This window comes from Anas acuta, chromosome 6 (genome assembly GCF_963932015.1).
Source record: "Anas acuta chromosome 6, bAnaAcu1.1, whole genome shotgun sequence".
Lineage (NCBI taxonomy): Eukaryota > Metazoa > Chordata > Aves > Anseriformes > Anatidae > Anas > Anas acuta.
In genome coordinates, this window is record NC_088984.1 from 22227410 (window position 1) to 22243933 (window position 16524).

The window sequence follows — 16524 nt, forward strand, 5'->3', positions numbered from 1 at the left end:
ATTATCTAATAGACGACAAGGTACACGTTCTGTTTTGTATCATTCTGTGGTTCTTTTAACTCAGAGTAATTCTAATGTTACATGAAAGACTAACTCAGACTCTGAATTTGTATTTCCTATTTTACTTGGAGAGTCATTAAAACCTCTATTTGTGTTTGTTGGTATAGTACAGTATTCAACAATGTATTTTCCAAAAAAGAGGCAAGTAGGAAGCTAATTTTATATCCTTTCAAACTTTGAGACATGCAGAGATTTCTCTCTCAATCAGGATTTTTATTTTTTAAATAATGATCAAAAATAATTTCTATTTAATGGAACTGAAATTATATATATTTTTTCCTTAGGAGTGAAAATTTCAGCAGAGCCTACATTTGCTGTAGGTATTTAAAATGTTTTTTTTTTTTTTTAAAAAAAAAGGTAATTTCAAAGCTTTCTAATTTTGAAATTTAAAATGTGTGCTGAATTCACCTTTGATCTCAGGAAGAAAAATGGTTTTGATGAACTGATTGTTTTAATTTAAACATCATTTCAATAACAAAAGTCCTGAAAAACTACAATGGCAATCACTAACTTTGATATCCAAAGATACATTTTTAAACTTAAGCGTCTAACTCCTATTTGTAGAGGCTCATGCTTTCATTGCTCCACTCCTGCACTGATCTGGCACTGCTGACCGCCCGGATCCATCGCTGCCTGGTACCAGCAGGGACATGTGCTGCGTTGGTGCCCCTGGAGCTAGTGCTGGGAAGACACGAGCAGGGGGCCCCAAAGTCCCATAAAGGGGACTAGTTTAAAGCAAAGCACAAGTCAAACCAAAAGCAACCAAGGACAACAAAGTAAAACACACCCTTCTGCTCTCCTCCACATCTCCGATTACAGAAGTCTTTGCTCCAATTTATTTCACTTTGGAAACAACTTTTTACAGCTGCAGATGGCAAACACTGAGCTAGTGAGTGAAGAAGAGAAGCTGGAAAGAATGATTATTAATGGGTTCTGCCAAAAAATAAAGGCAGGACAACGTCTTTCATGGATTAACGGCAAGCACTAGCCAATCCTCCCCTAGACTAAGAGGAGGCGTGCTCTACGGCACCCTCCTGGGAAGGAGGGCAGCGCAGCCGCATAACCTGCTGCAGCATCCCCGTGGGCCAGAGCTCAGCACCACGCTCCATTTGTGACGCTGCCAGAGCCCACACGAGTTAAGGAGAGCCTCTGCCCAAGTCAATCTCAACCCACTGTCTGTGTTGTGTTTTACATATTTATACTCCAGCCGTTTTCCATCACCTCCGACAGCCAGGCGCTCTGACACAGCGAGTGCGGTCAGGGTGAAGCCTCGTGCTGGGCCTCAGGGCACTGTGCTCCATTCACACGTCGGGTTGTATCTGGCTGTTGGTGCAGGTCCCTCCCTGCTCTGGTGGATGTGCCGGGCAGGTGGCTCTGCCAGAGGGCCGAGGTAAGATTTTGCCTGCCCTCCCCGGGACCAGGTACCCCAAGGTACAAGGCCAGCACCTCACCTCCTTCCCAGCGGGCAGCTCTGAACCTGCCTACTCCACAGCCTGGGCAGGACACACCAGGAGCCCTGGGATTTTGGAGGCAATTTGCCTCCTTGCAAGAGTAGACCTAGCCAAGCACCTGCTGGTATTGAGAATACAACTTTTTGCATAAGTAGTAGTAGTTTGGTGCTGTTTGATCTAAACCATTATGTACGGCACACCACCCCCATGAAAAAAAAACATGCCCACAAACCCAAGAGCAGCCACATACCATCATTTATCACTTGTGTTTCCTCTTCAGAGCATACTTCATTAACACGTCCTCTTACTCCACATGACTGTTCAAATTCATCCTCTCTAATGCCAAACTACCAAAAGCTCAGAGGAGAAAACTTCAGGCTGGTCTGCTCAGTGCAGCTGCCCTGACACAACAGGTATTTGAGGCTGGCAGCCAATTTCCCTTTTAATTTCTTTGTAATAAGAGTGGCTGTCCCAGTTGTTAAACCCTAGCTAAAGTTAGCATCACATCTGTTGAATCCTTTAAAACATGGCTGAAACCTTGTTCAACCTGACTGAATGGTTTGGCTGGCTTACACAGGGCAGATCTAAATTGGGTTTACTTTAAGTAAGTTTGGAGACTACATTTAGCATATGACAGACTGAAACATGACTTTTACCATCTGTTTCCAAAACCAGAATTAGTAATTAAATGTAGAGTTAAGAACCACTGCAAGTTTGAGGCCATAAACTTCCAGATAAAAAGAGTGTTTTTTCAGAACTGAGACATAAGAAACAGAAAAAAAAATATTATCTGGATCAAATGCACAGCTGGAAGGAAGCTGTATGTTAGTTTTATCAGATCATAAGACATTATTACTCTCATGAAGTCAACACTCTCTCTTCAGCTTTGGTCCTGATTACCTGTAGTCCTCAAACAAGTGATATTGCAGGGATTACTGCTTTCTTCTGTATCTGTCAATGTGCCCATTGCACAAGCCAAACCTGCAGCCAAATGCTGTTTCAGGTGAGCCATGAAAACTTGCTATTAGGAAATTCTGTTCAACACAGATCGAGTTGGATTTGCATAGCTGGTGTGAATGTAAATTTTGCCATTAGTACCAGAGTCCTGAGATCCATGATAAAAATGAGCTGTCTGCTGTCTTCCCACAACTATTCACCCAAGAGATCAGCACAGTGTAGCTTTTCAGGTCTCCCTTTTACACCATGAGTAGACCTGGTGCTTACCTCACCAGCTGCTCTTGATAGCACTGTCACAGTACACAGCATAATGAACTTTATCTGGTGATGCTCAAATGAGAAAAGCAAAATTTTCAAGAAACTCAGGAGCAACATGTACCTGCTCTCTCTGTACCATAAATATGAAACTGTTTGTTGCCTTTAAAATTACTAACCAGATTTCATCAATAACCAGATAAATGTAAAGTTACTGCCAACAAGGAGACTGAAATACGGAATGACAGGCTGGAGGAGGGCATCTACCCTTCTCCTTCCTCTGAGGTACCACTGATGATCTTTATACCATTCCTGTCAGGTATTTATTTCTTCTCAAAAATCTCAAGTGAAAGAAATTCTGCATATCCCTCAATATTCTATTCTAGTACTTCTCTAGCCTTACAGCTAGCGAAGTTTTTCCAGGTACCCAATCTAAACTGCCTTTGCTGTAATTTCATTTGCATGGAATAACCAGTATTAGGAGGTCTTGCACCAATCCTCATCCTGCATGCTTGGTTCAAGTTGTGTGTGGAGCCACAAACTAAGTTTGTCAAGTCATGAGGCTAACTCTTCCCTCACTCATCTCCCAAGCCTGGCACCCAGATTTCTCCAGGCTGTGGTTTCTGAAGCAAGTGCAACCTAAGGCAGTTACATCTGACATTAGGAAAGGAAAGGTGTTGCCATGTCAGATCACAGCAGTAAACCAGCATTGCTATTAATCCTACATGGAATATAATTATTTTTGTGAAAAAAAAAAAAAGTTTTTTTCCACAATCACCACATTGCAAATAAACACACCTTTAATAGTATTTATGAGATGGTCCTGTGCCTTCCAACTGTTATAGGCCTTTTATAGCTGGGAGATTATACGTGCTGTGCACTGGTTTCCCATGCTGCTGCGCACGCAGTAACGCCTCCCCACTCCCATTGTCCCCCTGTGCAGACCCCAAGGGCTCTGTACCTCCTCAGCAGCTGGAGAGACGCTCGGGCAGAACACGAGGCCTGGCAAATTCACTCCAGAATGCACTTACTGAAGTTAATTAGACACAATATCATTTCCCAGGACGTACATTCCTGCAAGGAAGAAAAAGACACCACTATTAATTGCAAAACTGAAATGGTGGGGACCAGGGAGCCTAGGTATGTAACTGCTGGACACTTCCTTGCTTAAGGAGAAATTCTGCGTGAGAAACTGGCCGTGTGTAAAGAGGAAGCTGTCTCCATATAAAGAAGAAAACAAAAGGCAAATACACTGTTTGTTCTCCTAGTATCATTTGCTGAGGCCAAAACGCCCAATTTGTTTTCAAACAAATTTGAGATAATAGCCCTGACTTCAGCAGCATATCGAAAAGACCAGTAGAAATGGTGGAATGAAAGCAGAAAAGCCTAAAAACATATGTGGATGGATACAGCAGGAAGGCTGAATAGACTTGTCTACTGTTCCTCTTAAAAGAGCCATGGTTTCCTGACAAGTAGAGATTTTGATAGTTTAGGCTAGAGAAAAATGCATACAAAAGCTGAAACAAATCAAGTAAACAAAAGTAAAAACAACCTCCTTCAACCTCTAGATGCTTTTAGCAGCTAATTACAGAAATGATTTGCAGAACTTGCCTTTGAGTGAGAAGGAGGAAGGGGGAGAGAATGGCCAGCAGTACATGAGAGAGATGTGCTGCAAACGATGTCTCAGCAAAAGGCGCTTTTATCCATTTGAGGTATTTGACAATAAAAAACAACAACATGCCTTTAACAATCCTGTCAACTTAAAGGAAAATGCAAGAACGGTGCCCATTCAGCATTTTATGGGTTTACTTACATTGAGAGATCAAAGTCTGCAGACTCCAATTCCTCACTGGTACAAAACCTGTGCCTGCACTGTGTGGTGAAATGAAACCCACAAGGGGATCCTGTAATAAACTCTCTGAAGCTGCCTGTACAGTTCAGGTTTGCATTAGCTGGCGTTACAGATTTTAACTCACATTTTCCCCTGCAGAGCAGGACAACGCAGTACCGTGGATCCTCATGCACTGGGGACACGAAGCCTAAAGGGCAACACGGCATGGCAACTTTTGGGGAGCATCACTGGCTGGAGGTTTAAGTGGCACTGTGTGCATTCTGTTTTTCTATTTGCAGAATTAAGGCAAACTTAAAGTGGATTTCATCTAACTTTGAAGCTATCTCAGACTTACAAGTTTTTACACTAATACTTCCCATGGAAAAGAAACCATTAAAAAACAAAAAGCAAGCAAGCAAAAACACCCCCCCCCCCAAAAAAAAAAATAAACAAACAAACAAACAAAAACCATTTCTTCCATAGGTGTTACGAACATGTCCACACATATACACCCATTCCCCTTCCTTCCCAACCTCAGTAAAAGAGCAGTTTTTTTCCTGAGCACAGAATTTGTCCCCATCTGGTTCCATTTTTTACTATTTTCTTCTTTTGGTTTCCTTCTCTCCCATTCCAAACCATATTTATTTCCTTTTGTTTAGTCTGTACTCTTTATTCCCTTTCCTCCTTTTGCATATTTCCTTTTTAATTTATTTGAGAAAGAAACATTCTTGCCCTGGCTTTCCTAACAGAAGCTGGTGCAAAGGGCCCGCTCTGAACCTCCCTCTCCTCTCATGCTCTCCCCCTCCTCTGTCGGTCCTGGCTGGCTGGGCTTGCTCCTGGTACACGAGGAACAGCAGTGGGCTTTATTTATTTGGAAAAGTGTATCAGTTTATTTTTGAATTCACTTTCAAATACCTAGCACTAACCACTGTGCGGAAGGTCAAATATATTATTTACAAGCCATTTTATTTAGCTTAAAACAACTCCTGATCTGTATGAGATGAGCCACTATAAAGCAGGATTAGGCTGAAATTAAAATGTCTGCAGTTGGATTTTACTAAATTGGTTTTAAATCACATTCTTAGTTATACAGTAGACTTGAGTTTCAGAGTTGGAGGTTAGAAACCATAACAAAGCAGAAAGACTGATTAGAGACAGAACTGTGGCACTCTTTGCACAATCTGCTAGATTTGCAGAAGCAGAGGAGCCCGGCTAAGGCTAGAGGCTTGCTTTTAAAAGTCCAGAGCTCAGAACTTGACAGGCAGCTCTGCAAGGCTTCTATTTCCAAATAAAAGCATCCCTGGGCTACATTTACAGCTCTGGGCAGGGTGCAGGGTCCCTGCGGCAGGACCCATCCCCGACCCCAAACACCAGCCTCCCTGCAGGGCTCGCCCCATACTGCCGTTACTGCTATGCTGCCCGGGAACACCAGGCACCGCCTTGAAGGATGAAGGACCATGGTTTTGCTGAAGTTCATATACACAGGAGGAGAGATTTTCTTCTTTCATTCATTTTCCCTGGATCTTTCCCATTAGAAAGACAGAGATGGAGAGCTGCTTAGTTACCCTTCCACCACAAGCTGTATTTCAGAGTCTGTGAAGTGCTGTTAAAATATTCTGCATTTTGTCCTCTTGAAGTTTCTCCTTTTTAACTTTCCCTACAACTTTGCATTAAAAAATGAATCAGATTTTTCTTGCAACAGTTAAAAATAACAACCGTACTTTTTCTGTAGGAATACAAAATGTACACCCCCCCAAACACGCTTGCTTTGAGAGCTCCAAGCGCTCCAGCACCAAACTGGTGCTGTTTCTTTCCCAATACAGCGGGTTCCCAAGCCAAAAAGCCTCCAGCACAGAAAGGCAGAGATGGAATTCCTCAACAGACGTAGGGAATGAGACAAAACCTTACAAAGAGACTGCACCAGCAAAATCAAACAGAACAGTTAGAGAGTCAGCACCAGACAAAACAAACAAAACAAATTTCTCACTGTAATCAGTAGCTTTAACCTGTGTTTGAGAAAGCACTTTCTGGTATTTATTAACACTGAACCCCTCTATGAAACATCCACACCTTTTGCTGATTATATGAGAAACTTCACCCAGTCAGGGAAAATTTTGTTCATATTTCTAACTGGATTCAGCTCCACGCTGCTGTTGCATAGCAGGGCAGGCTCCAAGCTTCCCACAAACTGGGCTAACCCAGAGAGAAGCTTCCTACTTTTACCTTTGTAAGGTCCTGTGGAAGCCCACCTCACTCACTCGCTGCTAACACGACACGAGCCATGCTGATAGCTTTAGTCCCCGCTCCACCAAAACTCAGTGAAAATACATACACGAAACTCCTGTAGGATCGTTAAAAAGATGATTATAAAAGACTAACCTGTGCTAGTTGAATACGTTGTAAGTCACCCAGCTCTGAACTTCCCCAGTAGCTTCGCTCTTGTTTCCTGTAGAGCTGCATGTGACACCACACTTCCTTACTGCACCTTGCTAGACTTGCTTCATTTACTTTTTAAAACCAGATGAAGAAACTCAGTCCCCTCCAGCATGTTTAAGAGACTTCTGCTCTCATGTTGAACCACTGACATTTCTGCATAGCCAGAAAGAGTTCTCCTCTGTTTCTTTCTGAGTCATCACATGATTCAATGGCCCTTTTTGTACTATTTCTATGTATTAATACCAAACCCTAAACATGATTCTATTACAGCATGCTCAACTGCTCCCCCCCCTTTTTTTTTTAAAAAAAAAAAAAAAAAAAAAAAAAGAGGAAACATGCAATAGTGGGGAGTGCAATTACACTGCAGGCGTGGGAAATTTCAGTTCAAGGATATTTGCATATCAGACTTTGAGTGACAATGTGTCAATGTATCTAGTTTGAATAGATGTAGTAGTTATTGACAGTTTTTGAAATATTTTTCATTTGAATGTGGCAAACACGTTTCACAGGAGTTTGAGTCCTATGAGAAATAGAACTTCAGAAGAATAAAGATTCTCTTCTCAGCAGCATGCATCCACGTAGTGTCATCTAATGATGGGCAAACATAGGTCACGAAAGGAAGGACAAGAAAGTCATGGATTAGATAAGTACGCTTACAGCATTAGTCAGTAAGTGGTATTTTAGCAGATTTTTTTTTCTTTTAATTTAGAGACAAGTGGATTCTGGAAAAGCTAGCTAATCATAAACAGTACCAACACCAGAAATACAGCAAGAGCCTGGAGAGGAAGCTTGAAGACTATCATGAGCTCACCTCAGAGGAGAGGCAGACTGGAGACAGCAGCGAGACCCTGCTCTGCCGGAAGATGTTTCTTGAGGAACACGCTAAACACCTCAGCCAGCCCAAAGAGAGGAGGGGGGCACTTAAAAATCTCCCCTTTAGGGGGAGCTGAAGAAACAAAAGCCAACACCTGGGGCACCGATTGGCCTGGCAAGGGCTGAACACAGGCAGGGTGGCTACACTGTGGCAGGGTTTGTGCGGAGGCTGATGGCCAGTGTATGTGCTTAGGCATGGGCTGGAGTTAGCTGCACCTAAGCATGGGTGTGAAGGACCTGAAGGCAGGAGGCGTGCACACAGGCCGTGGTGCTGCTGTGGTTCAGGATGCCCGGCCTTCAGCAGCAGCACTCCCCCTCCACAGCCGTCCTACCGGCACCGCTCTTCCCACAGGCCTCAGCCACCTCAGGTGCGCTGGCACTGCTGGTGCCTGGGCTGCACCACGAACCAGGTTGAGGAACAGATCTAGCCTTCACAAGTCAGACAGACTCCTTTTCCCCCTTTTATAATCCCCGGTAGCCCCACTCAGCCAGCAGGGGACAAGCACTAGCACGAAGCCAGCTTTGCCGTCAGCGGGGCTGTACACGAAACCACAGCTTACATCGAGAAGCGAGAGCAAACCAATGCACGATGCTTCCGTGCACGCTGTTTGGTGCACTGTACGTAATTTCTACGTAAAGCAAGAGCTTTCCACTAAAAATGTCCATCTTTTAAAGCAAACTGTGCCAGATACACAAGTGCTGTGAACAGCCTCCCCGTAACATCAGCCAGGGGTCACCTTCTGCCTCCAGGCTTCCTGCAACTGCTTGCTAGTCAACTAACAAGCTCAATGAGCTCCAGTGACTTATTGGTGGGCTAATCTGACTGATACTGAGGCAAAATGACTGGGAATGATGTTCAGGACCCCTTCTCCCCACAGAGATGTGGCAGAAGTGCGCTGTGGCAAAGAGGCAGTGAGTGACAAACAGCAGGAGTCCCCAGGCAGTACCTTCCTGCTGCCGGGGTCACCGGCTGCCAAAAGCTTTGTGCTTGTGCTACACCTGCACAATGAACACCCCACCTTCCCTGCAAGCTTGCAGACACTGTATAAGACTGCCCAACAGAGGGACAAGCTCCAAAAAGGCAAGGATCTATTCAGCCTGACAAGGTAAGACCAGTACAAGCCTCTCAAACACAAGGAACTTAAGTGCAAACATGCAGAGGAGACCCATACAAAAGGAGATGCACGCGACTGAAAAAAGGACTGGTCCACAAGATGGATGCTTCTGCACAAGACTTTTTGGGCACACACATGCCTACTCGTGCACACACTCCTGAGCTTGTGTGGCAGCAGGATGAGCGCACGTGCAAGCACATGGCCACAGATGCACCTGCTCTGCCCTGATTTACCGTTTGGTGCCAACTGGCCAGAGAGAGGCCGGGGTATTATTTACACTGGAAGACACTTGAGAACACTGAGAGATGCATGCAGCTTAAGCACTTTCTGCCGCTGAGCACTCAGAGACATTATATGCTGAACCGTAGGCTTCAGAGGCGCTGAGGGGAAGTTGAAGAGTTCAGGAAGTCACCGTGTTTGTGCACAACACACTGCTTCATTGTGCTTGTCTTCAGCTGCTCACCCAGCCACTCCTAGGCTAGCAGTCGTCGCTGACAAGAGCCAGTTTATTTCTCTTATTTTCAAGGGGCTGTATTTACAAAGTCACTTCTGAAGTGCTAACTGCTGCGTGAGGAGCTAGTGGCACATACTGGACCATGCCAGAGCTGTGCTTGGAGTCCCTGATGGGGCAAATATACCTTTATACTCCCCCAAAATGCCCCTCTCCACGTTAGTCAAGATGCAAGGAATTAATTTGCTGAGGGAGCAACTCACAGCCACCTCCTTTTAAGCTACACCCAAGCAAAATGTCCTCTGAGGGTGTCACTCCAGCTGGAGGCACCTCACTGGGGGCTGATGTCCTTTGGTGGGGCCACACAGATGGCACTGCGGGGACACCCACAGCAGCTGTGTGGTACCTGGGGATTTGCAGCGCCCACACAACCCTCACGCATGATCCGCTAAGCTTCTCGGCCCCTTGGGCCACCACAGACACCGAAGGATCTATCAGTTCTGACCACAGACCATTGCTACACAAAAGGAGACATCTGAAACCTGATGAATTGTCCCCTGCATGTCAGCCATTTAGTTCCCCATCCTTGCTACAGATGAGGCATCTGCTGACTGGCACATTCTGGAGGACTGTAGTTTCTCTGGGATTTTTGGTAGCAATCTTGGGTGATAAGCCAATGCTTGTAACAGATGCTGGATCTCACCTTGTATATATGCCAGACAAGACCATTGCTTTATCTTCCAAGTGGAAAGCCCACCCAAAGCTCTTCCCAGCACATACCTGGGTAACTGAAACGTGCCACTAACATTGTGGATGGCACAAGCTGTTTATAAGACTGTAAATTGATTCCCCATCACTTGCAACTGGATCAAACGGTGTTTGATTTACGAATAAAGGACCACCCCAGCAGCAATAATAAGTTGCACAGTGACCTGACAGATGAGCTACACCAGGATGTTAATGGCTGTGGTTGTAGAGCCATTTACACAAATAATTTGCTGTCTTGTGCTGGCTGTGGGGGTTAGAAAGCAATCACGGGCTCTGAGGTTTTGGGTTTAGATTAGAAACATGCACTGCTCTGCTTAATAAATTTGATGATTCTGGACCAGATGATGCCAAATGCCATCATTCATTCAATCCCATGCATGTCACTTGCCTTACAAAAACATTTACTCTTTTTACGGAAAGTCACTTTGCTCACTGATATGGCTGTGTCTATAGCACACACACGACGTATGTTGTGGACACACATCTCCACACAACAGTGGGTATCGTGAGGAGCGTTTTCTATCTGGTACCTGTCACCAGCAAATACGAGCAATTAACATCTCAGCAATCCAGCAAAACAATCCATGCCGCTCCTGACCTCGAGCAGGCACAACACATGCAAGCACAAGAGTACATCATTGTATGAAGCTACTAAAACACGACCACAAAACTCCCAAATCTGCTTGCCAAATCACAAGAGCCCAGCACTAATACAGAGGTGTTCAAACTTCAAAGCAGGAGCACAGTCAGCAAGAGTTTGTTGAAAGAATTACAACCAGGCATGGAAACTGGGACTTCTCAGTAGCATGTAATCCCTGCTGTTTCCATTTCCTCTTGCTCATTATCAGCACAGACGGGGGCTGAAGATTAGTAAACAGTGGGTGTTTAGGGTGAATTAGAGCATGTGTGATATAGAGCTCACTATCCTGGTGGCATCAGCGTGACTTCGCAGAGACATAAATATTTAATGTTGCCCACTATGTCTTTTCAGAACTATGAAATATTAACATGCTCCTTGGAGGTAATGATGGTAGGGGAATCACATCAGATAAAAAAGAGAATCTGTCTTAACCTTCCGCCAGGATGTGGACAAAATCTCATTGTCAAAATGTTTCTGGCCAGTGTCCCTCCTCTTCCTCTTCTACAGTCACCTTTGCATGGAAGATGAAGGGTTTTTGCACAACTCCTGTCCTGCCTGAAGCCAGGAAAAACAAACTGGGACAAAAACCTTAACACTGAGAATTTTCTTTCATCTAAATGCAGAAAAGAGTTTCCAATGAAATCTTTAGAGGCTTCCAACCATTCACAGGATTTTTAAGACCATTATACCTAGATGATAAATGCAAAAGAAGCAAGCAAACTAGTAACACTATCTGAAATGATTCAACTGTCCTTCAGACACTCACTCTTCAAGTGGATTCTCCTCTTTTTTTTTTTTTTTTTCCTCTTCTTTGCTCACTGCTGTAAGGAACAGTCTTAGGACAGATTTTCTCTGAACTTAGCCAAAATCAGATTGTTTTGGTGTCATTTTAGATATTAAAGATATCATTACCACATGACCAATTCTAACATAAGAGCAATTACTTCCTTATATGTTTTAGTAATTATGAAGATGAATCTGAAAGGTCAAAATAATTAAGAAAAGAGCAGAAAACAAAATTAAGTCTACACAAAATTAACAGCTACGTGCCTATGAGACATTACACTTTTAGCGATCACAATTGGTTTAAGCCACAGGCTGCCCTTTCAGACGACAGCCACGTAAATAAAAGTCATTACTATGGAAACGTAATATACCTAGAAATGCCTACATATTTATTGAGTGAAAACTGCTGAATTGACAAACCTTGCTCTGAGAAAGTTTTTTGTCTGGTTGTTCCCCCCAGTAGTACAAATATCAGACTCCAAAAGAAGAGTCCTGCACTGCTCCCTTAATTTTGATAAAGGAATTGTAAGATACATTTCTAAAAAGAGAACTACCATGGTGGAATTCTCTTCATATCACTATAGATAATTCAAATAACCTTAATTTGTTCACAGAAACAAAAAAAGAACTTCTATTAAAACAAATATTACCAGTGGTTGCTTTTAATACTTAATTTCACATAATACCTAGTTTCTTAATTTGCAACCTTCTTACCCAATAAGCTTGAGACACAGTTTCTCTTCAACTTGTTCAAAGGATACGGGATTACTCAGACAGACGCACAAACAAAAACCATTTGCTGTCTTTTCAAAGAATATTTCCAACAATTTTTGCTCAGTAAAAATTGCCTCTCTATTTTTCCAGAACAGTGTATTTGTTATATCTTGCCAATGGCATGCCTAGTCTCTAATTATCTTTTTCAATATATGAACGCAGCAATGATGGCGATACTAAAAGATATTTATTATCGTGCAATTTGTCTTTCGCTATTAACATGAGTCTCAAAGTTTATGAAGCTTCAGGTACAAACAATATGATGAAGAGTTTTTATATACTTGGTTATTTCAGCAGAAAACACTGTTTTTAAAACCACAGTTAAATTGAGTAATACTTTATATTCAAACTTCCCATCAATATTTGTGCACGCGCACACACGAGAACAAAGCTAAATAAATCTGCACCCTAGCAATCATGACCTACCACAACAGCCACACATTTTAAAGCCACAAAAACAGCATTTATTGACAAGACCAGTTTTCTATCTGATAAGACACACAATTTTAGGATGTTACTTCTGTATGAGATCTATATTTTCTTTTAAACTAGAGAACCTTTTATGAAAAGCATCTGATCTAATAATGTCTGTAGCTAAAGGAACCTGAATGAACTGGAGCTTAAACTATAAATTACAGATTATTAAAAGGCATGACAACTAAACTAATACTAAGTAATATATTGCTATTATTCTGAATTCAGGATTCTTACCATTTATAGAATTGTTTACTTTGGGGGATCGTCTAATCTTTTTAATTGCAAACCAAGCCCCTCTTTCCTCCATTATCTGTTCAACATGTGCAGTTATGACATTTGAGCAACTAGATTCATTTTCAAAAAAGTCTGCTACTTTTGTCTAATCTATTTTCCCTTTTAAACCCTGAGCATTCATATTGGAAGTACTGAAAATTTGTGATTCACTAGAAAACAGAAAGGGAGTTAACTAGAAGCACGCTAATTAATACAGGAGTACACATTGGCATGATTTCCACAGATTAAGAGCAGCTGTGTACTATTTTACAGTAGGAACATCCTATCCAAAGTTCATGTCTTTCTTTCCTTTTTTTTTTTTTTTTTTAAATGGAAAGTCCCAATCAATGAGAACTTTAGTCCATTTTTTGCATTTTTCCCATGGGTGGTATATTCCACATCAGGAATATCTGGATGTTAAATATAGACACAGATCAGCATCCGTACATACTTGCTGGGTGATTATAAAATAGTACCAGCTCCTCTGCTGTGTAACGGATGAGAACTCTTACTCCTTGTGTAGGTTCAAGTGCCAGCACCTCCACACTGAGAGGAGCTGTGCCTGAGTAAGGTAAGATCATATCAGGTGAGATCAGATCATGGGTTTTTCTTTCATTAATAGTTATGAAAAGGAGTGTTCTCCCAAGGATAAACAGGAGAAAGAGAGGCTCAGTTTATGAATATGTATACCCATAGCATGCTATATTTTCATTTAATTATCTGTGTTACTCCTAAGAATTAGGAGAGTTTATTGCTATGAATTCACAGAGCAGTAGTCAAACTACCAGGGAATGGAGAGGCATCCAGGGAACAGCCCTGAGACACAAGTTCCCTGCGTGCTTGGGGAGACCAGGTGCTGATCCTACACCTCACTCGCACAACGGGCAGCCACAGGTACTGCATCCAGGCTCATGCCACTGTGCCCAGTGATCCCTGGGCATCAGGGAGTAGCTTCAGCCCTCGTTCATCATCTGGCTGCTCCATGGCAGCTTCCAGCCTGGAAGTTGCTCAACAGCATTTTGACCTTTGAATACCTCAGACTACCAACTTGTTGCAATTACATTACACTAACACAACTCCCCAAGTAAGAGGGGCTGGGTTTCTGAAGCCTTGGCCGTGAAGGTCCCCACTGCACACTTGGGAACCAGCAGGCAGAATAAGCCCCCACGTTAGCAGGCTGAGACTGAAAGCAAGGACAGCAGTTTAGTGCTCTGGCTAGGAACAGCAGAAACTCCATGGAAGAATATAACTGATCTTTCAACCACCTTTCAGTCATTTATGGTCGAGGCTTTTGGTAGAGCTGTTTGCCTGGGGGCCAGGTCCCAGCACAGCCAGCCCGTTACAGAGCAGGACTCGCAGGGGAGGTGATGTGGCAAGCACCACCGCACGCTGCGCTGCAGGAGCCCGAAGGTGCCTCCGCATCCACCTCCCTGCCGCGACATGCTGCCAGCAGGGGCTCGGCTACAGCAGCTGTTATACAGGCTGTTTATTCCTGCTTGAGGTTTCACAGCATTAACGGTTCGGATTTAAGTAAACTTTGTGACATATATAACTTTGGGTCTTTTGCTGCTAAGTGGGACAGTTGTTCTCTCAACTTCTAACGAGAAAGCTAGTGCACTGCGCTGCTCCTGGGAATTCTGGTTTTGAAGACCTTTGACAGTCCACGAGACTAACTGCTTCCATAATTAATATTCTGAAAAAGTAATTAAAAAAATCCCCAATTCTACACCAGACAGAATTCCCTAGTGACAGGGTCTGCGATCCTACACTGATGTAGGTTATAGAAAATTACAGTGCTACTGGGATCACGTGCTTTGTTGAGAAATGAAGAAGCTGGGACCTGAACAAGCCAGAATTCAATACAGAGAAGTGAGACTACGATTTGTGAGAATTTTACTGGACAGAACCAACATTGCATTAAACATTCCCGCAGACGCATTGTTTTTGCTTCCCCCCTGAACAGTCACATCACAGTGACACCCCAAACCCCTTGAAGAAAGATGTCAAGGGTGGTAGAAGGAAGGAGTTATCCTACCTTCAGAATAGGGATTTCCAAAAATAAGCAGCTGACTCTGCCCAAGGACAGAGGAAACACCTATGCGCACACACCCAAGGGACAACAGCCCACAGGACCCCAGGAAACACAACCCCTGACTGGTCTTGCCCCGGCACTGCTATGACCTTGGTCCCATCAAGGGTAGGATGGGACTGAGGAGCACACCCACATGCCACTTTGTGAGCTTGCTGGTTTTATTTTTGTGTCTGTTCTCACTTCTTAGCTAGACATAACTTCGTGCACTAGGAAGTGGCAGTGGGATACTTCCTTATCTCTAGATAAAGGGAAGAAGGTGAAAACACACTATGTTCTTTTTACTTTTCCTTCTGCAGTGTTTTCCATTGTATTTTTGTTTGCTTCTGTCCATAACTGACAGTGGAAGGCCTTGGAAGCTGTTAAATGCTGTGGTATACAGCATCACGACCACGGTTTCTTTAATGCCTAATCAGTCTCACTGATGAGTGAACAAACAGTGAGCAAACGTATTTGTGAGAAGAATAAAAGCTTTCAGTCTAAGCAAAGAAGAGCAGTGTTATAGCACTCTCACTGTAAACAACTGTGAACTCCATTATTGCTCCTAAGAGGAAACTTTCTTGGGGAACTCTCAAGTAACAAAAACCAGAAGACAACACTGACAGTTCTTTCTCTGGGAAGCACAAAGTCCCTCAGTGTTCTTGCTTAAGTACTGTGTGTGATGACATCCAACTGGGTTTTACCCTGCGATTCACTTGCATTATCAGGGATGTTCTGCTGAACAACTGGCACACTGTAGACAAATAAAGGAGGAACTTGTCCAGTCACCTCATGCAGTTTGTCAGTTATGGAGTACTCCATTTTCTAGTTCCCTATAGCAGCTAAAGTTAATGTCTTCCTCTCTACTCCAGTCAGCATACACACATTTTTAAGGATGTCCAAATAAAATAAAGTTATGAGTTTTGAAGACACTGATCCTGTAAAGACCTGCTAGGAAGGGGAAAAGCAGGCGATGAGGAATTAAATAATGCTCTGATTCCACTTCAGAGGCCAAGTAAGCATGCAGCAACCTCTCAGGATAAGACTTATGAAGAAGACTTCTTCACTTTGAAAAGCACGATCTTATTAGATAATTTGAAATTAGAACTAATCCAAAAGAAAAAAACAACAACACATAACCTGTTTGAATCTAAGTATCTTTTTGGAGTACTTAAAGCACCCTTAGAACTTCAGAATGCCTCTGAGTTTCTTGCAGTCACTGCCACATCAGTACTGCTTCATCTCAGAAGGTCATCCATACTGCTGCTGGACTCGGAAGACAAAAAACATCATTTACATCCAAGGGACA

General features: G+C 43.1%; 1 protein-coding gene across 3 annotated transcripts in view; it reads right to left on the minus strand.

Annotated features, from left to right (window-relative positions):
* WIPF1 (WAS/WASL interacting protein family member 1) overlaps positions 1 to 16524 on the minus strand; it is a 54646-nt gene that overhangs the window by 29763 nt on the left and 8359 nt on the right. Inside the window, exons 1-2 of one of the 3 annotated variants that reach the window (XM_068685724.1) lie at positions 6934 to 7199; positions 3685 to 3797 (exon numbers count right to left, since the gene is read on the minus strand). The gene's annotated coding sequence lies outside the window, so the exon portion shown is untranslated. The other 2 variants (XM_068685725.1, XM_068685723.1) reach the window with 2 other exon arrangements.